The sequence below is a fragment of the Eptatretus burgeri genome, chromosome 2 (genome assembly GCF_056783735.1).
Source record: "Eptatretus burgeri isolate ZD-2024b chromosome 2, Ebu_testis_v1, whole genome shotgun sequence".
Classification (NCBI taxonomy): domain Eukaryota; kingdom Metazoa; phylum Chordata; class Myxini; order Myxiniformes; family Myxinidae; genus Eptatretus; species Eptatretus burgeri.
Window position 1 is genome coordinate 142,680,132 of NC_140962.1, and position 26,194 is coordinate 142,706,325.

Here is a 26,194-nt window from a genome sequence, read left to right on the forward strand (position 1 = left end):
TAAACTTCAAAAAAACCTAAATGATTATAACATTGAAGATATAATTCAACTATTTTGTGATACACAGAGATGTAAAAAGAAATCAAATCCGATAACTTGTATTCTTAGTGATAATACGGATGATATACCGTCTCCCCAAGATTTGGATAAATCAAAAAAGAACCTCGTTATCTTTGATGATTGTGTTAAGGAGAGAAACCAAACGGTAATGGACAGCTACTAAACAAGAGGGAGACATTCTTCTTGTAATTGTATTTATCTTAGTCAATCGTACTTTCAACTTCCTCGTCGTTCCATCAGAAACAATGCTAATACTTTTATTTTATTCAAGTTAAATTCAATAGATATCAATAATTTTTGCAGAGATAATTGTTCTACATTATGTAGTAAAAAGAAATTTGAGGATTACATGAAGCACACGACTGAAAAATATAAATATATTGTTGTGAAACAAGATGAGATATTAAGGGATATATTTTTTGTTTTACAAACAATTACATATATAAATGACAACTATTATTGTAAAGCTTGTGGGTAAATCTGCTTCTGGAAAAAACTTTCATAAATCAAGGTTCTTGTGTAGTACAAATGAGAATATTGTAAATTTACTTTAAAAACACCCCGTGATATGCATTGTATCAACAACAACTGGAGCAATAAGACCTGGAGAAGTAAAAGGTGAAGATTATCACTATATTTCAGTGGAGGAACATATGCGGTTGAGGAATGAAGGTCAAATATTTGAGGAGGTTTCTCTTGGTACAACAAAATATTCACATTGTAGGAGTGAGTTAAGGAAACTAAAATCTGGTGGTCTTGGGATATTAGAAACTAATCCAGAAGGAACGAGACAAATTATTAAACATCTGAGTGGTAATGGGGTTAAGATTTTATCATTCGGTTTTGATGTTGATGAAGAAACTCAACGCAAACGTATGAAAAGCAGAGATGCAAGTATTAGTGAAGTAGAAATTACAACTCGCATTAATGTTAATAAAGAATTTGATGAAATATTTAAAGAAAAGGATTTATTTGAACACATCCACTTGAATGATGAAGAAAAGGAAAATTTCCCTGTTGATCTTTACAATTCATTAAATGATATTTTCCAATAAATAAATGGATGCAAAAGAAAGAGCAAGAAGATTTAGGGAACATCAAGAGTTGGTTTCAAAAGTTGTAAAACAACAGGAAGACATAAAGAAGTAACGCAGACAGAAACTAATGGTTGAAGAAGCATTTGAAAGAAAACAAGAGAAATTTTTTAAACCACTTTAAAAACTTCTCAAGAAAAAAAATGAAAGATGTTTCCACAGTTCCCACAGTAGAATATACTCCTAAAAAACTTCTAATGTTAAAAAATTTTGATCAAATGATGGAGGAAGAATTAGAGCATTTAGGAGAATTAGAATATGATGATGAAGGTTTATTTCAACAACTGGAAGAGATTAATCAACCCCCTGATTATATTGTGAATGCTCTTCAAAACAATAAATATTCAGCGGATTCAAAAACCAAAGCAGGACTCATTCCAACAGAACAACCAGCAATATTTCATCCTGTTCAAGAAAAGGTATTGATATTTAATGATGAATTAAGGTTCTTGGGTTCTGCTCAACCCCCTGCTAAACTAACTCCGAGATTAATGTTTCTTCTCACAAAAGATGGAAGACAAGGTTCAACTGTGAGGGATGAATCAAAGTATATTGATAAACCATTGGATATGAAAAATAATGATGATAGAGTATATATTGATCTGCTGAACACTCTAAATTATAGGGTTAGTATTTCTAGTAAAAGTAGGAAAAATGAGAAGGAGAAACACATTATTCAGGCTTTAAGTATCCTTGGTTCAGGTATTAGTTTTCTTCCAAATGACCCATCGCAATTAGTTAATAGACTGTTATTGTTGTTAGGTAGTAAGAAGGCTGGAAATAACAATTGTTTTAATGAAGCATCAGCCATTTTAGACCAGTTGATGAACATGAAAATAATTAATAAATCTCAATATAAAGACATTTTATCTCATATTAAATAATATGAGAAGCACAATCCTGAGTTTTAATTTCACAACAAGCAACCACACATCTTCATTCCCATACCCACTACAACTTGACACAACAAAAGAATATGAGGCATCTTTATTGTCCATGGAAACTTATAATACCTTATTTAATATAACTGATAAAAATGACAAGTTTAGTTATAATCCCGGAAGTGGATACAAAACGATAACAGTCTCACCCGGAGCATATGAGATTTCTCAAATATCTTCCGAAATTGCTCGTCTTATGAAAGAACAGGGTGATGAACCAAAAAATATTGTTATAGACATTCAAAAACATACTTCAAAATCAACGATTAAAGTTAAAAAATAACGACAAGGTTGATTTCACAATTGATAATTCATTTAGAGAGTTATTGGGTTTCTCCTCAAAAAAGATTGAAACTAATGGGACGTTTTACAGTGATAATGTCATTCAAATATCCTCAGGAATATATTCGGTGTTAATTCACTGTGATTTGATTGATGGTGCTTATAATGATGGAAAAAAAAACAAATACAATATTTTCATTCAGCGCACACTCAACCCCAATTGGTTATAAATTCAATATGGAACCCAAAAATTTGGTTTATCTCCCTGTGTCAGGAAAAACCATACACAGAGTAAATTTTAAGATAACCGACCAAGATAATCGTATGATTTCTTTTAATGGAGAAGTTATATCCATCAGAATTCACCTACGTGAAGTTTTCCAATAAATAAATACGATGGTTATTGTGAGGAAACACGAGTTGGGAAAATATAAAATAATTACAGGGGATGGGATGTTCCTTTCCCCATACTACAAGGGTGAAGGTATGTATCTTGGTAGAGGATACTATAAACCTCAGAGACAAAGGGGTGTTGGACATCAATTTAGAGGAGATGGGATAATTGATACTCTAATGGGTATTGGTTCAACTATTCTTAAACATAAAGATCTAATTGGTTCAACTGCTTCTGCTGTGGGAAATGTAGCAGGTGTTGTAAAGAGCATAAAAGATGCCCAGAAGGAATCTCATAAATTACAAGCAATAAAAGAAATTAAGAAAGGCAAAACTCAGTTGTCCCCCCAAGAATGACAGAAAATAATTCGAATACTTGGATCAGGGTTTCAAAAGTTTTAACATCTTTTTTCCGAAATAAATACAAGTATGGAAGCAATTGGTAGTATCTATGATTTGGATGATACTATTATTATCTCAAACTCCACTAAAAAAGAAGATTACTTCAAGGTAAATGCAATAACTGGAACAGACTGGAAGACGAATGGTACAAAAAGTTTTGAAATAAATAATCAACAAACCTATTTGAATCTATCGGAAAGTTTCTTGTTGTGTAAATTTAAATTCACTAAAGCTGGGAATAACACAAACGCTACACTTGTAAATGATTTCTTCTGGAAAATGTTTGATAGTGTGCGTTTGTATATTGGAACACAAGAAGTTGAAGCAGTTGATTATGTCTCTGCTGTATCTGAAATGATGAAATTTACACTCTATACATTCAGTGATAGAATGGGAAAGGGGTCTGTCGAAGGTTTTATTCCTGATATGTCAACGGGAACAAACACAGACCCTGGATATACTCAAAGGAAAGGAGCGTATAATGATGATACAAAAGCAGAAAATAGTTTTACTGTGGCAGTTCCTCTTAAAGGTATATTTGGATTTTGTGATCATGATAAAGTTCTGTATGGTCTTAAAATTAGATTTCAACTACAAAGGAATGATAATGAAAATAGATTACTTTTTGGTGTTGGTAATGCTTTTGGTGATCAGAATAAATTTGTAATTGAGGAAATGAGTTGGTATATCAGTGAATATACTCCTAATCTTAAAACAGAAGAGATGTTGAATAGAAGACTTAACTCAAAGAATCCACTCAGTGTATCATACCTCAAAAGAAGATGTCAACACGTTAAACTCAACCAAACTACTTACACGTGGAATTTGGGTGTTCTGGAAGGAAATCCACGATATCTGTGGATCATTTTTAAAAAGCCAGATTGTGATACTGCGACTGATAAGAATAATGCATTGAGTGATAATGCTAAGGTGAAACAACTTCGCGTTTCTCTAGATGGAACATTTTATCCACGAGATAGATTGGAAATTAATTGGGAAAAAAATGATTTTGCTGAAGCATACAAGTCTTACCAAAAGGTGTGTGAAAGTAATGGAAATAAAGAACCTATTTTGGATATGACAGCATTTAAAAGTTTGTATACAATCTATGCGTTTGACCTGAGCGCTCAAAAGGAAACTATAAAGTCTAATCGAGTGGATATATTGGAAATAAAGGATAAATGGAATAATATAAATGGAAATAAATATGGAATAAATGGAAATAAATATAAATGGAAATAAAGAACCAAAGAATATTATTATGAACTTAGAAGATAATAATGGGAATGGTTCTCATTGGGTTTGTATTTTTAATAGTCAAGACAAATATTATTTTGATAGTTTTGGTCTTCCACCACCTGTTGAAGTCATAAAATTCTTACAGAATGGTGTTTATCAAACATTTCAAGTTCAAGAATTAAATTCCAAGTGTTGTGGTCAATTATGTCTATATGTGTTATTTCAACTCAACAAAAATAAAAATTTTTATGATATTATTTTTAATCTAATATAAATGACTTATGTTGGTAAAGATGGTTCTATCTTTGGTGTATCTCAAGAACTGGATATTGATTTATCAAATTATTACACAAAGGCACAGGCTGAACGACATAAATATAATATAACCAAAAATATTAACATGAAAAATGCTTATAAATTAAAAAATTATCCAAGCCCGACTGACGCGAATGACTTGGTGAGATTAAGCGATTTATCACAATATATATCTTTAAATAAAACGGCCGTGTATTTCAAAGATACAGAAGTGTTGATATTATCTCCAGGTCATACAGAATTCAGAGTTCGAATTAAAATAAATTTTTCTAAAGAAGGGCGTATCGTTTGTATGAGAATAGAACAATGGGGGTATGATATGAATGATTTAGGGTATAATTGGTCATTTAAAATTGACCTCGAAGACCTGGAACAATTAAATCAGTCTCGTAAGGAAGAATATTATCCACTTGGTATCAGGAATGAGTTTTGTGGGGCCACGATTAGTAAACAACAAATAAAAGAATTTAATAAGGGTAAATATAATAATGGTTTTGCCCTTGTTTATGTCATAAAAACAGAAAAAAACAGGATTATATATAATAAGTAAGGAAATACAAAATGATTTAACTATGGGAAGATGGGGAGGTGTTCCGTGCCATAATATTATTCTACCATACATTTCTAATACATAAATGACAGCAAGAAGGCTTCAAGAAAATTATCATTTCTGTGTCCAAGCATACCTTCAAGAAAAGGGTATTCGGTATTTTAATAAATATGTTCTACAACATAAGAATGAGGTATTTTCAATAAAAGATTGGCATTATGCTGATGTTGATAAACCGACAACTTTAGATTTAATTAGAATGTTAAATAATGAAAAAATTATACAGTTAAGAAAAGGTAGAAATTTTAGAAACTCTTTTAGAAATTCAAAATAAATTTTATTGGTTTCCTGTTGTAAAAGAAATTATTTTGGATACAGGAATAACAAGAAATCCTGATGAATATATGTATGATATTCTATGGGGTGTAAGCGATTCAAGCATATTAAGGGATGAGGAAGGAGTTGAAGAAGAGAGGGAAGAGGAGGAAAAGGAGAAGAGAGAGAAGGAGGAGGGGGAGAAGAAAGAGAAGGAGGAAAAAGAGAAGAGAGAGAAGGAGGAGAGGGAGAAGAGAGAGAAGGAGAGGGAGGAGAGAGAGAAGGAGAGGGAGGAAAGAGCGAGACAAAATAAATATCAAAATATGGAAACCAGTGAGATTAAAAAAAAGATTGGTGGTATTACAGAAAATAACTCAACCCACCGAGGAGGAAAACAAAGAATTGACAAGTCTATTTGCAATACTTTCGACAAGACTATTGACATAGACAAGACATTCATTTTAATTCAAGTTTTTCATTTTTTTTTTTTCTTAAATAAATGGAGGAGAGAGTGAAGGCATTTCTAAGGATTCTTTATGTTTTAAAAATTAAGATTCAAATGTGCATGTTGGAAACTAAAAAGGTTTTTGCACTCTGCAGGACTTTTTCACATAAATAAATGAGTTATTGTCTCAAATGTAAAAAGAAAACTAATACGAAAAATATTTCATATATTAAAAGTAAAAATAACAGGGTTATCCAAAAAGGTATATGTTCGGTGTGTGGTTCAAAAAAAAATCAATTTATCTCCAAACACAAACGAGGAGGAGATATACAAAAGTTTTTATCAGGAAGTAAATTTACAACTACTGGAATACCAGGGGAATTACATCTTCCAGGGTATTCTTTCTGTGGTCCAGGCACAAACTTGGATAAAAGATTAGATGAGGCAGACAATCCTAAATCATGGAGTAAACCCATCAATAGAGTTGATGAAGTGTGCATGAGACACGATATTGATTATGGGAATACCACAACGTTGGAAGAAAAGCATGAAGCCGATAGAGAAATGTTGTATAATTTGTCTCTGATACAAAATCCAACCTTGAGAGAAAAAGTTGATCGGTTCATTGTGAAGAGGATGATCAGTGCTAAATTGAAACTTCGACTTGGAACTTCAAAAAAAAACTTATAGGCTCTAATGATGTCATTAAGACTGAAGAGCAATTAGCTGATGAATTACATAAACCACTATTCACAAAGTTTCGTAGAAGGAAAGTTTATTCCAAGGAAGTTGATTATATCTGGTCCGCTGATTTGATTGAACTCAATAATGATAAGGGGTACAAGTATGCTTTAACCGTTATTGATTTGAGGAGTAGATACGCATGGGTTGTCCCTTTAAAAAACAAAACAGGAAATACTCTTATGTTTGCCTTTCAACAGATATTTAATAAAAGTAAGAGAAAACCTAAAAAATTGTGGACTGATGAGGGTAGAGAGTTTTATAACAAGACATTTATGAATTTTCTAAAAAATAACAGTATTACATTATACAGTACCTTTAATTAAGGGAAGGCAGTTGTTGTTGAACATTTTAATCGTACCTTAAAAGAGAGACTATATAAAAAATTCACACAACTCTGTTCACAACAATGGTCATCTTTTATTCAGGATATTGTGGATAAGTATAATGATACGATTCACACGTCAACAAATATGAAACCATCAGAAACATTTACAAAATTAAAATATGAAAAAGGAGATTAATGTCAGAAAACCTAAGTTCAAAGTTGGTGATATTGTAAGAATATATAGGTGGAAATCTCATTTTGAAAAGGGTTATACTAAACGATGGACGAATGAACTTTTTAAAATTGTTGATGTAATAGATACGGTTCCTTGGACTTACCGTATTTTCACGACTATAAGGCGCATATAAACGTCTTAGATTTTTGTCAAAATGTGCGACGCGCCCTATAGTGCAGTGCGCCCTTTGTGTGTATAAAAGAACAGGTATGTGCGGTATGCAGAACATTGCTGTTTTAACAACCCCGAAAATGGCAAAGAGACACGCTTATGAAGCTCAGTTTAAACTGAAGGCGATCAGCTATGCGGAGGAACATGGGAATCGAGCCGCGGCGAGGAATTTCCAGATCAACGAGTCGATGGTTCGAAAGTGGAGGAAGCTGGAAAACGAGCTGCGACAGGTGAAGAAGACGCAGCTGAGTTTCCGTGGAAACAAGGCGAGGTGGCCAGAGTTGGAGGAAAGACTTGAGCAGTGGATCGTTGAGCAAAGAGCAAGTGGGAGGAGCGTTTCGACGGTCACGATCCGACTGAAGGCAGTATCGATAGCGGAGGAAATGAAAATCGAACATTTCCACGGAGGTCCGTCTTGGTGCTTTCGCTTCATGAAACGGTGCCATTTTTCCATCCGGACCAGGACTACGATAGCGCAGCAACGTCCGGCGGATTATCAAGAAATGATGGAAAACTTCCGCTCCTACTGCAGCAAGCACATCTGCGACAAACGGATCCAGCCGAGCCATCGGCGTGAACCGGCCGTTCAAAGTGAGGCTGCGAGCGGCGTGGGAGCGGTGGATGACCGAAGGAGAGCACAGCTTCACAAAGGGTGGAAGGCAGTGCCGGGCGAGTTACGCCACAGTTTGCCACTGGATTGTTGATGCCTGGGCTAACGTGTCTGCTGGCACTGTTGTCCGAGCTTTCGCTAAAGCCGGCATCATTTCGGAGGAGCCGCACGGTGCAGAAAGTGACTCTGACGGCGAGGAAGGTGGACCTGCTAGGTTGGGTTTAGCGCAGTTCGATTCCGAAACAGAGGATGAGGATTTCGATGGATTTGATTAAAGACTATTACCGGTATTTGATTGTTTTAGTATTTTTGTAACTAATACTTTAATAAAGCACAACCAAACTCAATTTTGCTCCCGATCTATTTTTAAATACGCACACTTGTGTGCTTGTGTGAGTGTGTTGTTGTACGGCGGACGTACGTAGTAGAGGATATTCATATAAAACCCGCGCCCTATCGTGAGGAGCGCCTTATGTGTGTGTCAAATACAGGAACGGCACACACAACTTAGACTGCGCCTTTTGGCACGGTGCGCCTTTTGGTCGTGAAAATACGGTATAAGATATATGATTTGGAAGGGGAAGAGATTTTAGGTTCATTTTATTCACAGGAATTACAAAAGACAAAACTAAGCAGATAATACACATGGGAGCAATGGGTTGTCCCTTCACTCCCTCCTACTATACACCGTTGTATAAGAGTCCAAGACTCCAAGGTATAATCACAATTTCCAGAAATATAGTGGGTTTCAGTGATAGATCTCACATAGTATAACTGTGGATCATCAAGGAAAACTCCATTTTTCCAATTTTTATGGGTTTCAGTGATAGATCTCACATAGTATAACTCTGGATCATCGAGGAAAACTCCATTTTTCCAATTTTTATGGGTTTCAGTGATAGATCTCACATCGTATAACTGTGGATCAAGGAAATCTCCATTTTTCCAATTTTGATGGGTTTCGGTGATAGATCTCACATAGTATAACTGTGGATCATCAAGGAAATCTCCATTTTTCCAATTTTTATGGGTTTCAGTGATAGATCTCACATAGTATAACTGTGGATCATCAAGGAAAACTCCATTTTTCAAAATGTCTGAAAATTGTGAGTCTCCAAGGTAAAACTTGTATTCTGGCTCATCAAGGTATAACTTGTTCAGGGGGTATTGTCTTGATAACTCACAATGAGTACTATTGTTGCAAAACTCTTTTTCAGGACTTTGCTGGTCTCCAAGGTATAACTCTTTGGTTGGATCATCAAGGACGAACTCGTTCTGTGGGTCTTGGTCGCTCATAAGGTCTTCAACCAAGCCAACAATTTCGCCCCAAGTTGTAGCAAAAGCAGTATTTTCATTTCGTATTTCAGATATAATTTCCTGTGAGAGAAAATAATCATGTATTAATGAAGTTATTTAATTATTAAACGAGTCGATATTTAAAAGGAACTAAAAATAGTAAAATAAAAATCTTACCTCAACAGATAAGAGGTTTGAATCCAGTTCATCAACTTGAAGGTTTAGTTCCATACAAGTCGGAGAGTTCCAAGGAACCCCAAAGTCATCCCACTCAAGGTCTTGCTCGTTCTGTGGGTCTTGGTCGCTCATAAGGTCTTCAACCAAGCCAACAATTTCGCCCCAAGTTGTAGCAAAAGCAGTATTTTCATTTCGTATTTCAGATACAATTTCCTGTGAGAGAAAATAATAATGTATTAATTAAGTTATTTAATTATTAAATGAGTATGCTTCAATTAAAGTTTGAAAATAGGAAAATAAAAATCTTACCTCAACAGATAAGAGGTTTGAATCCAGTTCATCAACTTGAAGGTTTAGTTCCATACAAGTCTGAGAGTTCCAGGCAAGCACACAGCACACCATGGCCAGCAAAAAAAAATGTTTAAAATGGAGCCTGGGCTTGAGGCTTTTATAGGGAAAGACTGGTGGGTGTGGTTTCCTTTGGAAATTCCCAGGGCAAGCTCACGCAGGCCTTCTTTGGGCAATTTTTTCAAAACCATAACATGCTGGAATTTTCTTGTGATTTCTTTGTGAGTCAGAGATGAACTGGAAATGATGTAAGAGTAGGTGGGGCTTAGCAAAAGTAGGCGGGGCTTAGAGGAAAGTGGGCGTGGCTTATGGAATACCTCGTGAAAAGTGGGCAGGGCTTAAATAAAAGTGGACAGGGCTTTTAAAAATTCCATTTGAAAGTGGGCGGGGCTTATGAAAAGTGGGCGGGGCTTAACAAAAATAACCTGTGGCTCAGGAGGTGGTGAAACAAGAGCATTAAGAGAAGTTTATCATTTCGTAATGGCACAAAAGGGGTATCATAAAAAATATAAAGATTCAAATGTTTTCTTTTTAAATATTTTAGATGGGGATTATTGTGCAAAGAAAATTAAACTATTGAAGGAATTTGAGAATGAACAAATCTTTATAGGTTCAATGAGTGAGCTAAACAATATGCATCGGTTATTTGAAAAAGAGTGTCCTGAGGCTTAGACGTTTCAGATATTTCTTTAGAATCACCTTTAACAAATCACATTACTACTTTGCTACTTGAACAAATCTTTATCTTATTGCATGGGTTATTTGAAAAAAAAAGTGTCCCCAGGTTAAAAGGGGAGACAAATAAATATACCTTGGGATAAAAAGGGGGTTTATTTTTAGGGAAAAAAAAATATGAATCGCTGAAAATCCCCCATTCATTTACATGGGGAAAAGTGAGCATATATATATATATATATATATATATATATATATATATATATATATATATATATATATATATATATATATATATATATATATATATACATATATATATATATATACATATACATACATATACATATATACATATATATATATATATGTAGATATATATATATATATATATATATGTATATTATATATATATGTATATGTAGATATATATGTAGATATATATGTAGATATATATGTATATGTAGATCGTCTGTATGGTCGTCTGTATGGTCGACGGATGGTTGTTCTGTGCAGATTATGCAGTTTTACCGTGTGAGACATAATCCGCGGTGTTAGTCAGGAGGTGCATCAGCCAGTTCAACTATAAGTAGTAGTAGTAGTAGTAGTAGTAGTAGTAGTAGTAGTAGTAGTAGTAGTAGTAGTAGTAGTAGTAATATTCCATTTCATATTCAGAAAATTGACACGTGTTTGTATGTCCGTTTAAAAAGGCTGAAGCACTGTCTCACTCTCTTGGCAGATGGAGAATCCTTGCATCTCGACCCAAACACTGCACATCCACGGATCCTGATCTCCAAGGACCAGCAGAAAGCGATTCAAACCAGGACCAGAAATCCATGCCCGGAACACCCTGATCGGTTTAATTATTTTGATCAAGTTCTTTCCTCTGAGAGTTTCTCCTCTGGCCATCACTACTGGGAGGTCGATGTGAGTTTGAGTCGTTTTTGCACAATTGGAGTCGTTTTAAACTCGATGCAGCGGAAAGGAAGAGGGAACAAGTGTTGGTTGGGATGGAATCCCCAGTCATGGTGTGTACGGAAATGGTTTGACGTCTACTCAGTAATGCACAACCATCAGAAGATTCCCCTGTTCACGTTGGGGGATCCTCAACGGTTAGGGTTCTTTTTGGACTGTGACGCAGGAGAGTTGAGATGTTTCGGAGACTCGCGGGTCCTGCATGTGTTCAAAGGACACTTCAGGGACTCTATTAAACCCGCTATGTGGTTTGGTTTGGTCGGATCTGTGCGGTTCTGCTAATAATTATTTTGTGAGTTTCATTCTTTTCATGATTTATATTATTTACTTGAGCGGGGCTTGTTGAAGAGCAATGTAGAGATGACCAGTGGGACAAACATCAAGGGAATGAACCAATAGGAAAAGATGAGAGGCAGGAGCCAAATAAACACACAAACTAACAAGAAAGATGGTTCAGTAAGGAAAGGTGAATATGGTGATAATGGAGATCATTGGTCAGAATTGGGAATGACACAAGGTGGTGGTGCACTGCTTGCTTGAAGTCCTGGAAGGAGACAGAACAGCCTCTGGAAGGTGGTTCTATAGATGGGAGAAGGGAGGACTATTATAGTTGAGATGTGCAGTCAGAAGAAAGTGCAAAGTGAAGGTTGTTTTCGGTTCCAATCAATAAAATAATTTACTTGTGCATGATGGAGTATTGATGATCTGTTTAATGTTGGTTGGTTAATGGCAATAAAGATTGAAAAAGGTAATAACCTGTTTGTTCTTCTCATAGCCGTAATCTACGTGAAATGTTCATGAAACACATATATATATATATTGGTATCCTGGTGTTGGCGCAGTGGTTAGGGCAGCGGCTTGGGATCCAAAAGGTCCTGAGTTCAAGCCCCGTTGGGCCACTGAATTAATACACCAGGGGGTTGACTCAGCCTGTCATCGTTCGGAGGTCAGCGAAATGAGTACCAGTGTACTGGGCCGGTGTATACCCCGGTTAAAATAGGTGTACCATATCCCTGTGTCGTAAGAGGCGACCAGGGTTGCGTCAGGAAGGGCATCCGGCGTAAAACATGTGCCAAATCACTATGCGGATCATACGGATGATCCGCTGTGGCGACCCCTAAAGGGAGCAGCCGAAAGAAGAAGAAGAAGAAGAAGAAGAAGAAGAAGAAGAACAAGAAATACATATATATACATATATATATTCGTCGAGTTCATAGATGCTATTTTGCTCCAGAGATGAGTCAGTTGCTCTTAAATAAAAACTGCATGATTGCTCCCTGGGGGATATATTAATAAGCAATCCCATTTAATTACTAATGTAACTTAGACCACACTGAAGCAACGATCAGACAGACATATCGGTAGAAAACCACAAGCTACCATCAATCCAGCAATCGGGACCATACTCTGTGCAGAGCATTGGTGCTGCCAAAGCAGTCTCCTTGGCTATTGGACACAATCCTGGACGGGTCACCACTCCGGCACAGGATACCAGCTGGCACAAGGCTTCACAATGAAGCCGAGTCTTTGGGTCTATCACTTCGCAATTACAAACAGCTCAGTGGTCTCTGTATTCTTCCACATACTTTCTGGTATTGCACCCTCTGCTCTTTCCATGCTTTCTCTCCCCCCGGCCAGGTTTCTGCAGGGCACACACGGTCCACCATCAACCCACTCTGGTGAAACTACCTCAATCCAGGATCACTGCTCACCTTCACTCATTCATGCCTCTTTTTTTCCCCACCTGTGGAACCAACTTCCACATTCTCCTCTATCTCATTCTTCCCTCCAGGTCTTCGAGACAGCTGTTCACCACCATCTCAGATCATCCCCAATCCAAAAGCATGACCTTTTCTACCATAATTAACCCCCACCCCATCCTAATCCCTCCTCCTTCCAAATTCCGAGTTCTTCCTCCTGAGAGTTTCCTTTTCCTCCCCACACCCATTGTTCATCCAAGTCTTCCTGTTCAACTCTGCTCTTGGCATTCACCCCCTCTCTCTACTGTTCCTCGGTGCTGTATGCTGTTGCGTCCTGATCCATTCAGCATTGCAGTGTCAGGGAAACCCAAATAAACAAAGATGGAATCATCAGGAGGAACTTGGATATTATTCGGGTTTTGGCTCCAACTCTTTTACCCCATCCAGGCGCAGCCACGTGAACCTTACAAAAAGTATTTGCAAGATTCACTACTCCTTACACTACCGGTTAAAAGTTTTAGAACACCCCCATTTTTCCAGTTTTTACTGAAATTTAAGCAGTTTAATGTTTCAATGTAGTCTGATATTAAAGCATAAAATAAATAAACAATTGCAGATAAAAACGAAATCATGGAATCGTTTTGTTGAACAAAATTTAATCTAAAATTTTGTCTCAACAAAGTAGCCACCTTTTGCAGATATAGCAGCCGAACATACTCGTGACATTCTTTCTACAATGGGAATCAAATATTGTTCGGAAAGTTCTTCCCAACACTGTTGCAGAAGTTCCCACAAACGTGTTGCACTTGTAGATTGCTTTGTTTTCACCCTTCTGTCCAGTTCATCCCAAACCAGCTCGATGGGGTTTAAGTCTGGAGACTGTGTTGGCCATTGCATGATCTGTAGCCTACTGCCTTGTTCTTTTCTTCTAAGGGAGTTCTGACATAGCCTGGAGGTGTGTTTTTGGTCGTAATCTTGTTGTAGGATGAACCCCTAACCAACTAGGCATAGACCAGAGGGTATTGCATGGCACTGCAAAATGCTGTGGTAGCCCTTTTGGATCAGGGTGCCAGTCACTCTGTGCAAGTCGCTGACTCTGGATCCAGCAAAACAGCCCAAGATCATCATGCTTCCTCCTCCATGTTTGACAGTTGGTGTCACACACTGAGGAACCATCCTTTCGCCTACTCGATGGCGTACAAAAACCCTGCGTGATGAACCGAAGATTTCAAATTTTGATTCATCGGTCTGCAAGACCTTCTTCCGGTTTTCAGCAGTCCACTGGCGGTGCTTCATGGCCCAGGAAAGCCTCTTTCTTATTTTGCCATCTTAGCAATGGCTTTCTTCCTGCCACTCGACCTGTCAAACCTGCAGCTCGAAGTCTTCTCTTCACAGTTGAAACGGAGACTTCCTTACTTCGACCAGTGTTAAGCTGTGCTTGAAGCTGCTGTCCTGTGAGCCGCCTATCACGCAAGCTGTTGACTCTCAGAAACTTGTCTTCTGATTGTGTTGTGGCTTTGGGTCTTCCAGACCTCTTCCTGTCAGAGTTTCCTCCAGTTTCCAATTGCCTTTTTATGGTGTAGGAAACTGTACTCACTGACACCTTGGTTGCTTTGCAATTTCTTTAAAGGAAAGACCTACACTTTTAAGGCCTATAATGGTCCGTCTGTCTTCCTTTTTTCTCACCATTATGAGAGGAATACACTACTTCCTGCAGTGCAATATTGTCCAAATAATGCTTCAGAGAATGTAGCAACACAGTCTGTTCCAACACTGCTTTTATCCGGACAGAGGGTTTGTAACTATAAATCAACAAAAGTTGGGACACCTGTAGGAATTGTTTGCATCAACTTTCAATGCTTAATTTACTTCCATTGCTGCAGAACAGCTGCAGTTGCTAACCCATTACTTGTTCCCTGAAAAGGACCTTTTTTAACAACTCTGAAGTTTACATTATTTTTCAGTTTTTGGTCACCTAAACTTCATTTTTTTTTAACCTCTGGCAGTTTACCGCTTTGCTTTGTACCATTTCAGGTTATTCACTGGACTTGAACTGCTTAAATTTCAGGAAAAACGTAAAAATGGGGGTGTTCTAAAACTTTTGACCGGTGGTGTCGGTGTAAGAGGAATGGCTGCAGGGGGCGCGAGAGAAAGGGAGTACGTGTCGGGAGGAGGCTCCATCTTGTCTTGCGACGTGTACCAGCTAAAAAAAAAAAAAATGTTGCTCCATGTACTTGAGCACAACAAGGGTCAACGAGTCTTCTATCGAGGAAGAAGAGGAATATTACAATCGACAAAGAAAACGAAAAAAAAGAAGAAATGGAGAACAAAAATAAACCACACACACACAATGGAGGTGGATACTTTGAGACCTGGGAGGACTCCATTCCACCTTCTGAAACCCGCATATGGCAATAACAACCAATGGCACATACACACACCTATTATGCAGAAATACTTCACAACTTCTTGCCTTACCACCACAGAATGTACGTCGGAATACAACCGAACACAAATCAATCCGCAGGCCCTTTATTTATGACGACTTGGTGGACCCGTTGGTTCGATGGACCAAATATTCATTGGTCTTCACAACCTTGATGCATACCCGCCTCACCACCTGCTGTACTGCTTGAGCATTCGCTTACCTTTCACCAAGCCGAGATGTGCTTGGAGCGAGAGTGGGGATTACTGTACCTGTTCGTTATTATTATTGCCATATGATAACTGTTGAGAGATTGCATCTCTCCCAAGCTGAGAATAGCCATTTGTTTGCAGAATTACTTTTTAACAATCAAAAGTAAAAGAAAGAGCCAAAAGGCATTCATTATAGAGCACTCTTAACAGTTGCAGTTCTTGGCTGTGTTAAAAGCCAAAGCATGTAGTCTTTCTTTGTGACACGGCTGAGCAACTGGCTTTTATTACTCTTGTAAAAACCTTGAGCCAAGAGAAGCCCGATCGTAAATCAACCTTGAGCCAAGGAAGCTTGGTCATAAACAAGCCTCAAGCCGAAGGAAACTCGATCGTAAATCAGTGCCATTTGACACAGCACAACAGCTGCTTCCACTTTCCAAGGAGTGGAATAAGGAAAGGAAGGTAAAGGCTCTTAAAAAGTAATCCATCTTCCTGACTCCCTGGCTGCATAATGACCAAACCAGATGGCTTTTAGAGCCCAAAGGGAGGAAATCAGCACCTGGCTTTTACCCCTTGGAGGAAATTGATCTTTGGGAAACAAAGTCTCAATAGAAAGCAGTGATGGGAGCTGGGCCAATCTTGAAACCAGATGGTCCCACAAGGGGCAGGACAAATTGTATACAAGGCAAGCCAGAGTGCCAAGCTCGCAGAGTTAGATTGAGCTGGACTACTGTGGGTATTCTGTGTCTCTCTATATCTCTCCATGTATACATGTTTGGTGTGAATTAAAGCTCTTCTCTACCAAGACCATACGTGTGGACAGCGCTCGATCTCAATCAGCGGTGCAACGTGGTCTCAACATTTGGCGTAGTCGGCAGGATAAGACGGACCAAGGAGGAAAGTGAGACTGCCCTGGTGAGGCAAAGGAGGACAGAAGCCGGCCGGCTTAAAGATAAGGTAAGAAGAACTGCCTCTTTTCTCGCACCAGGGCATACAAGTTTGCTGCTCTTTGTGATCTGTCCTTATCTTAAAAGAACAAGGGGGAGAAGGAGCTTTTTTACACATCAAAAGGGGGTACCCCTGGGAGGGTTAAGGGTCCATTGCGAGGTTGAGGGAAACCCAGGAAGGGGCAACCCAAGAACATCTCGGGACAGGGTCCAAACGGGAGATTCCGTTGAGAGATTGAGTGTGCGGGAGGTGTGCCAGGGAGTGTGAGGGTCCGTGGAAAGGTGAAAGACGCCCGACCCAGCCCGAGATCACCCCCAGGCGGGAAACACTGTCCCGACCCAAGAAATACTCTAGGAAGGACCAAGAGAAAATGGGGAATAAGCTTGTGAAACCAAAGTCGGATAAAAATGCACCACCCACGAATACCGTGGCAGGAATGATGTATGAAAAATATGGAGTCAAGTCATGTACTCAATTGGCAATGTGGTATAAGTGGATAAAACAGGACGCACACCCATTCCCGAGATGGGGTTCCTTAAGAGCAGAAATTATAGATAACTTGTCATGCCGATTAGAACAACGGACAAGTGATAAGTTAGAACCAGAGCCAGACCTTGAAGCTTGCAAATTATGGGAGGAAGAGGTCCTCCAAGTAAGTGAAGTGGCTAGAAATTTGGTAAAGCGGAAACTGTTGGAATTAGAAACACAGGTTAAAGAATTGCCACAACAAGGGATTGAGATTACTCCCGCCCCTGTAACTGCCTCCGAAATGGTGATACAAAGGCGGGAAGCTCAGGGAAGTAATGCAACTAATCCATCTGCATATGTTAATAACACACCAAGTTTGTATCCGAACCTGGAAGGTACGGGGTTGATGGCCACAGCCTCTGCCTTCCCGGTTCAAGAGGTAACTCCGGAGGTGTCACGATTACAGCCCCAGCCAGCTCAGTCAGTGTACCGACCGTTTAAAGAAAGCAAATTAAGATCAATGAAGGAAAGAGTGTTAGATCAGGGAAGAAATGCAGGAGCAATAAAGGAATTAATATCGCAGTGGGTTGAGGCACACCGCTGCACGCATAACGACATTGGGGTGTTATGTCAAGCCGTGTTGTCTCCATATGTGTGGAAGAAAGCTCGGGAAGGTGCTGAGTGGACAGCGGACGAACCAGCAGAATGCACCAACGCAGATCGGCAAAGTAAGCAACGGCGCCTGTATGATGAGATTGAAACAGCGTTGCAACCGCCAGCACTAGATTGGGATAAGATTTATGAAACAAAGCAACGTCAAGGGGAACGAGCATCCGAATTCATGGATAGATTAATACAGACACTCTTACAATATGGGGGTTTTCAAGTTGAGGGAGACATACCACAGCGAACATTGACAAACTTCATAATGGAAGGGCTCAGGCCTCAAATTAGGAAGCAATTAAAGTATGTACTGTTAGGTGGGCAGGGCAAAGAGGCAAGTCAGATTTGTATAGCGGCTGATTAATGTATGGACTGAGCGGAAGAAAGGGAGAACGCAAAGGCAAAAATTAAAGACGAAGTGTTGCAGATGGTGTTGCTAGACAAAGGAGTAGAAAAAAGAAATGATAAGGATTGGAGAAAGTGGGAACTGGAGGAAGATGACAGACTCAGAAGAGGAAGCGGCCAGACAATGGGGACGACTAAGGAGAGTTCTGCAAAGACCCCCACCAGCAGCACAGGACGAACGGCCCAAGAGAGGGAGTGGAAGAAACAAAAATTGGACAGAAGCGCCACCACAGACCCGCTCAAGAACTGCAGCAGGCCAAGGGCAGGTACAACCAACAGCGCCGCAAGTATGTTTCCAGTGTGGACAACCAGGACATTGGAAAAGGGATTGCCCCCAAAGACGACGATCGGGGTTCCAGCAGGAAGGAGGATCAAACCAACCGCAGGATGGTAGGTCATATTGACAGACCGCGGGTGGCCTCGTGGTGCAAGGAGCGATGCTGACATTAACACCAACAGAAGAGCCGGCCTACATTCTGGATGTCGCAGGTAAGAAACTTTCCTTTTTAGTTGACACGGGAGACACTTACTCTACTATTGCAGCCAAAGAGCTGCCAGGGGTTGAAAAATCCAATGCTAATGTACAAGTAGTAGGGTTAGGGGGCAACATACAGACATAAAGTGCAACGACACAATTACCAGTAAGATGTGGACCTTTGCAGGAAAAACACGCTTTCCTTCTCACAACCACTACACCGGTGAATCTGTTAGGCAGGGACTTGTTGTGTAAGTTGGGATGTACGATAGCATGCACAAACAAAGGGGTTTTTATCGATATTCCCCGGGATAAAACACATTCAGCAATGATGATTTTGATGACACCGCACCCAGTTGTCTATTGGTGGAAGCTGCCAAGACAGCCGATTAGTGATGTTTTGATATGTTTAAATGCAATCTTAGCTGAAAGTAAGGAAATGCAAATGTGGCTAGACAATGCACAAGTAATGACACACACCTACTATGATCCCCCACATTGTACAATCTATTATGATGCGAATGGAAATGATGTTGAATTTGCAGAGAAAATTGCTCCGCATCTGGAAACACACAATGATTTACTGATTTGCCGTTTGATGATTGGTAAGGAAGGTGAGTAGGGTGAATATACTGGTTCTAGCTCACTTTTCCCCATGTAAATGAATGGGGGATTTTCAGCGATTCCCTTTTTTTTTCCCTAAAAATAAACCCCCTTTTTATCCGTTTTTCCCTGCTGTGCAGGGGTTTGGCTTTTTGTGAGGCAATGTTTTATGGTCGGATGCCCTTCCTGGACGCCTCTTACAACACAGGGATATGGTACACCTATTCTAACCGGGGCATACACCGGGACCAGTATACTGGTACTCATTTCGCCGACCTCGGAAGGATGACAGGCTGAGTCAACCCCCTGGTGTTAATTCAGCAGCTGAGCGGGATTCGAACTCGGGACACTGGGATCCCAAGCCGCCACCCTAACCACTAAGCCAACACCAGGCTTTGTATATATATAAAACCAGGCTATCCCAAGGTATATTTATTTGTCTCCCCTTTAACCTGGAGGTTGATCAGCTCACTCATTGAACCTATAAAGATTTGTTCATTCTCAAATTCCTTCAATAGTTTAATTTTCTTTGCACAATAATCCCCATCTAAAATATTGACAAACAAAACATTTGAATCTTTATATTTTTTAAGATACCCCTTTTGTGCCATTACGAAATGATAAACTTCTCTTAATGATCTCATCTGACCACCGCCCGAGTTGCAAATCATTTTTGTGTATAAACCACGCCATAAAAAAAGTTTTGTTTCAAATGTTTTCAGTTCATGCCGTGAAAATGAGGAAGTGTTTTTTGACACGGTCGTGCTGTGTGGTTTTAGACAGTCATGCTGTGAAAAAATAGGAACTATTCTGTGAGACAAGGTCTCGTGTTTATATTTTATCTCAGAACACGAACTGAAAACATTTGAATCAAAACCATTTTAAGTATGTTTTGTAAATGATTCATACAATCGCCCAGTTATTTTCCAAGCTGTCATTTCCTGTGGCCGCACCCAATGCTTAGGGAATTTCATCATTGTTGCCTTATAAGTGATTCACCAGACAAAGTTTCTGCCAGACGGGATTTTCATTTTTACAACTGAGACATGGATGATCTCTCTTCCGATGAAGGCAAAAGCTTACTACAGAGTTGGTAAGTTTGTTTGGTTTTCTCTTTGAACGATGAAGCGAATGATTATTAATTAAATCATGATAATTCTGATATATATCTATATATATATATTTTTCCCTGACAGGGCATTGGAAGAAATTGAGTTTACGTATCACGACGTGGTTCATGAAATTAATACTCTTATTGAAGAGATCAATGATTTTAGAAGAGAATTGAAAGACATTTTCAATGAGTGGCACGAAGTCTTATCACGTCCTCTCATCTCGAAGGAATTAAACCAATGGTGAGACACGTGTGTGTGTGTGTGTGTGTGTGTGTGTGTGTGTCTGTCTTCCTACCTACCTCTCTCTGCTCTTATTGAAGAGATCAATGATTTATAATGACTGGTCTCTGATCTCGAATGAATTAAACCAATGGTGAGACACGTGTGTCTATGTGTGTCTATGTGTGTGTGTGTGTGTGTGTGTGTGTTGCTTTCCCTGTCTGTCTGTCTCTTCATCTATACCCTTGACTTTTTTTTTTTTTCAGCACTATCGCACAACATCAGCTGTTGAAGCAATCTTGTACAACACATGATTTTCTGGAGGTAAATATTTCTGAATTATTATTAATATCACTCTCTCTTTAGAATGTCGTCTAATGTTGGTTGCATCATTAGTTTGAACGCGGTTTTGTCAGTACACTGGAATTAATTTTATTGACCTTGAAAGGATGACAAGCTGAGTCGGCCTCCTGGTGTGTTAATTCAGTGGTCAACGAGGCTTACTCATATTACCATGTAATTATTATCCACTTTTTGTTTCAAAACAGAATATGGTGTCTGAGTTTCGAAATCACAAGACATCTGGAGAAGATTGCTGGGAAAGATTATACATTCTCGCAAATGAATATTTAATATTTTCAATATTAATAAATTATATTTGTTTTGTATACAATTACTTGATTCTGAATTACAAGAAGAGGATCAAAACATGAAGGGAGGGTAGGTGCGCCCCCCCAATGACCCATCACCCCCTCATCCCATCCCTCCCCTCCCCATGTGTGTGTGTGTGTGGGGAAGGGTGGGGGGTGGGATGAGGGAGGTGGTGGGTCAAAGGTGGGGGGCGCACAGGGGGGATGAGGGGGGTGGGGCTTGTGTGGGCGGGGTGTGTGTGTGGGCGGGGTTTGTGTGGGTGGGGTTTGTGTGGGAGGGGTTTATGTGGGTGGGGCTTATGTGGGCGGGGCTTCGGTGGGGCTTGTGTGGTCGGGATGTGTGTGGGCGGGGTTTATGTGGGTGGAGCTTGTGTGGGAGGGGTTTATGTGGACAGGGTTTATGTGTGTGGAGTTTTTGTGTGGAGCTTGTGTAGACAGGACTTATGTGGGAGGGGTTGATGTGGGCAGGGTTTATGTGGGCAGGGGTTTATGTGGGTGGAGCTTATGTGGGAGGGGCGAATGTGGATGAGGTTTGTGTGGATCAATGGATGGGTGGAGAGCTGGGTGGATGGGTGGATGAGTGGAGCTTGTGTGGATGGGTGGATAATTTTTTAATTAAATAGACATGTTGTGTGTGGGGGAACTAATTAACTAATCACTAATTATGTGAATATGGGTGGAGCTTGTGTGTGTGGAGCTTGTGTGGAGCTTGTGTGGAGCTTGTGTGGAGCTTGTGTGGAGCTTGTGTGGAGCTTGTGTGGGGTTTGTGTGTGGTGGGGTTTGTGTGGGGTTTGTGTGGGTGGGGCTTGTGTGGGTGGAGTCAAAAAGGGGCGGAGCCAAAAAATTTCAATTTATTGGAGCTTGTGTGGGGTTTGTGTGTGGTGGGGTTTGTGTGGGGTTTGTGTGGGCGGGGTTTGTGTGGGTGGGGCTTGTGTGGGTGGAGTCAAAAAGGGGCGGAGTCAAAAATTTTCAATTTATCTTTGTCTTTTGTAATTCCTGTGAATAAAATGAACCTAAAATCTCTTCCCCTTCCAAATCATATATCTTATAAGTCCAAGGAACCGTATCTATTACATCAACAATTTAAAAAAGCTCGTTGGTCCATCTTTTCGCATAACCTTTTTCAAAATGAGATTTCCACCTATATATTCTTACGATATCACCAACTTTGAACTTAGGTTTTCTGACATTAATCTCTTTTTCATATTTTAATTTTGTAAATGTTTCTGATGGTTTCATATTTGTTGCCGTGTGAATCGTGTCATTATACTTATCCACAATATCCTGAATAAAAGATGACCATTGTTGTGAACCGAGTTGTGTGAATTTTTTATATAGTCTCTCTTTTAAGGTACGATTAAAACGTTCAACAACAACTGCCTTCCCTTCATTAAAGGTACTGTATAATGTAATACTGTTATTTTTTAGAAAATTCATAAATGTCTTGTTATAAAACTCTCTACCCTCATCAGTCCACAATTTTTTAGGTTTTCTCTTACTTTTATTAAATATCTGTTGAAAAGCTAACATAAGAGTATTACCTGTTTTGTTTTTTAAAGGGACAACCCACACATATCTACTCCTCAAATCAATAACGGTTAAAGCATACTTGTACCCCTTATCATTATTGAGTTCAATCAAATCAGCAGACCAGATATAATCTACTTCCTTGGAATAAACTTTCCTTCTCTGAAACTTTGTGAATATTGGTTTATGTAATTCATCAGCTAATTGCTCTTCAGTCTTAATGACATCATTAGAGCTTACAAGTTTTTTGAATTTCCAAGTCCAAGTTTCAATTTAGCACTGATCATCTTCTTCACAATGAACCGATCAACTTTTTCTCTCAAGGTTGGATTTTGTATCAGAGACAAATTATACAACATTTCTCTATCGGCTTCATGCTTTTCTTCCAACGTTGTGGTATTCCCATAATCAATATCGTGTCTCATGCACACTTCATCAACTCTATTGATAGGCTGACTTCAAGATTTAGGATTGTCTGCCTCATCTAATTTTTATCCAAGTTTGTGCCTGGACCACAGAAAGAATACCCTGGAAGATGTAATTCCCCTGGTATTCCAGTAGTTGTAAATTTACTTCCTGATAAAAACTTTTGTATATCTCCTCCGAGTTTGTGTTTGGAGATAAATTGATTTTTTTTTGAACCACACACCGAACATATACCTTTTTGGATAACCCTGTTATTTTTACTTTTAATGTATGAAATATTTTTCGTATTAGTTTTCTTTTTACATTTGAGACAATAACTCATTTATTTATGTGAAAAAGTCCTGCAGAGTGCAAAAACCTTTTTAGTTTCCAACATGCACATTTGAATCTTAATTTTTAAAACATAAAGAATCCTAAGAAATGCCTTCACTCTCTCCTCCATTTATTTAAGAAAAAACTTGAATTAAAATGAATAGCTTGACGATGTCAATAGTCTTGAAGAAAATATTGCAAATAGACTTGTCAATTCTTTGTTTTCCTCCTCGGTGGGTTGAGTTATTTTCTGTAATACCGCCAATCTTTTTTGAATCTCACTGGTTTCCATATTTTGATATTTATTTTGTCTCGCTCTTTCCTCCCTCTCCTCCCTCTCTCTCTTCTCTTTTTCCTCCTTCTCTTTCTTCTCCCTCTCCTCCTTCTCTCTCTTCTCTTTTTCCTCCTTCTCTTTCTTCTCCTTTTCCTCCCTCTCTTTCTTCTCCCTCTCCTCCTTCTCTCTCTTCTCTCTTTCCTCCTTCTCTTTCTTCTCCTTTTCCTCCTTCTCTTTCTTCTCCCTCTCCTCATTCTCCTTTTCCTCCTCTTCCCTCTCTTCTTCAACTCCTTCCTCATCCCTTACTATCCTTGAATCGTTTACACCCCATAGAATATTATACATATATTCATCAGGATTTCTTGTTATTCCTGCATCGAAAATAATTTTTTTTACAACAGGAAACCAATAAAATTTCTTTTGAATTTCTAAAAGAGCCTTACCTTTTCTTGACTTTATAATTTTTTCATTATTTAACATTCTAATTAAATCTAAAGTTGTCGGTTTATCAACATCAGCATAATGCCAATCTTTTATTGAAAATACCTCATTCTTATGTTGTAGAACATATTTATTAAAATACCGAATACCCTTTTCTTGAAGGTATGCTTGGACACAGAAATGATAATTTTCTTGAAGCCTTCTTGCTGTCATTTATGTATTAGAAATATATGTTAGAATAATATTATGGCACGAAACACCTCCCCATCTTCCCATAGTTAAATCATTTTGTATTTCCTTACTTATTATATATAATCCTGTTTTTTCTGTTTTCATGAGATAAACAAGGGCAAAACCATTATTATATTTACCCTTATTAAATTCTTTTATTTGTTGTTTACTAATCGTGGACCCACAAAACTCATTCTCGATACCAAGTGGATAATATTCTTCCTTACGAGACTGATTTAATTGTTCCAGGTCTTCGAGGTTAATTTTAAATGACCAATTATACCCTAAATCATTCATATCATACCCCCATTGTTCTATTCTCATACAAACGATACGCCCTTCTTTATAAAAATTTATTTTAATTCGAACTGTGAATTCTGTATGACCTGGAGATAATATCAACACTTCTGTATCTTTGGAATACACAGCCGTTTTATTTAAGTATATATATTGTGATAAATCGCTTAATCTCACCAAGTCATTCGCGTCAGTTGGGCTTGGATAATTTTTTAATTTATAAGCATTTTTCATGTTAATATTTTTGTTTATATTATATTTATGTCGTTCAGCCTGTGCCTTTGTATAATAATTTGATAAATCAATATCCAGTTCTTGAGATACACCAAAGATAAAACCATCTTTACCAACATAAGTCATTTATATTAGATTAAAAATAATATCATAAAATTTTTTATTTTTGTTGAGTTGAAATAACACATATAGACATAATTGACCACAACACTTGGAATTTAATTCTTGGACTTGAAATGTTTGACAAACACCATTCTGTAAGAATTTTATGACTTCAACAGGTGGTGGAAGACCAAAACTATCAAAATAATATTTGTCTTGATTATTAAAAATACAAACCCAATGAGAACCGTTCCCATTATTATCTTCTAAGTTCATAATAATATTCTTTGTATGTTTCGGCACATTTGTTAATTCATCTCTCATACAAATAACCACATTTTGAATTTTTAATTTCTTACAATATTTGGCAAGTTGTAAATTTGATGTTGTATTCTTTCCAAATTCTTTCAACCACTCATCAATGCTCATTTATTTATTAGAAAGATATAATCCATTACCTCTTTTCGTTAATTTTACACCTGCTTGTGCAATAGAAGAAAGCATATCTCCAACTAACAATCTCGCTTTATCAGGCAGACCTTCAAGTTTTTCAGCAAAATCTACAATTACGCCACTTCCACTAATTTGTTTCTCCAACTCTTTGTTATGTCTTTCCAATTCTTTTTGAGCCTGGAGTTGAGCCTTCCTTTCGTTGGCAGTTTTCACCGCTGTTGAAATACCACCCGTCAATGCTCCAACCGCACTTAAACCAGCAAATAAAGGAATTAGAAATGGGAGAAATCCTCCACTCGTCTCTCTTATTGAATATTTTTTCAACATTGGTTTTGTCATTTTAATTTTAAGTGAGCCAGTGTCATTCAAGATTTTAACCTGTTCTCTTGTGAGCAAAACATCAATTCTTACTGCTCCTTTTCTCT

General features: G+C 38.4%; 1 long non-coding RNA gene across 1 annotated transcript; it reads left to right on the forward strand.

The window, feature by feature from the left end:
* Nucleotides 1–19,497: 19,497 nt before the first annotated feature.
* LOC147033384 (uncharacterized) lies at nt 19,498–21,670 on the forward strand. The gene is made up of 3 exons (XR_015051240.1): nt 19,498–20,581; nt 20,685–20,843; nt 21,089–21,670. It is a non-coding gene; the product is annotated as an uncharacterized LOC147033384 (long non-coding RNA).
* The last annotated feature ends 4,524 nt before the right edge of the window (nt 21,671–26,194 follow it).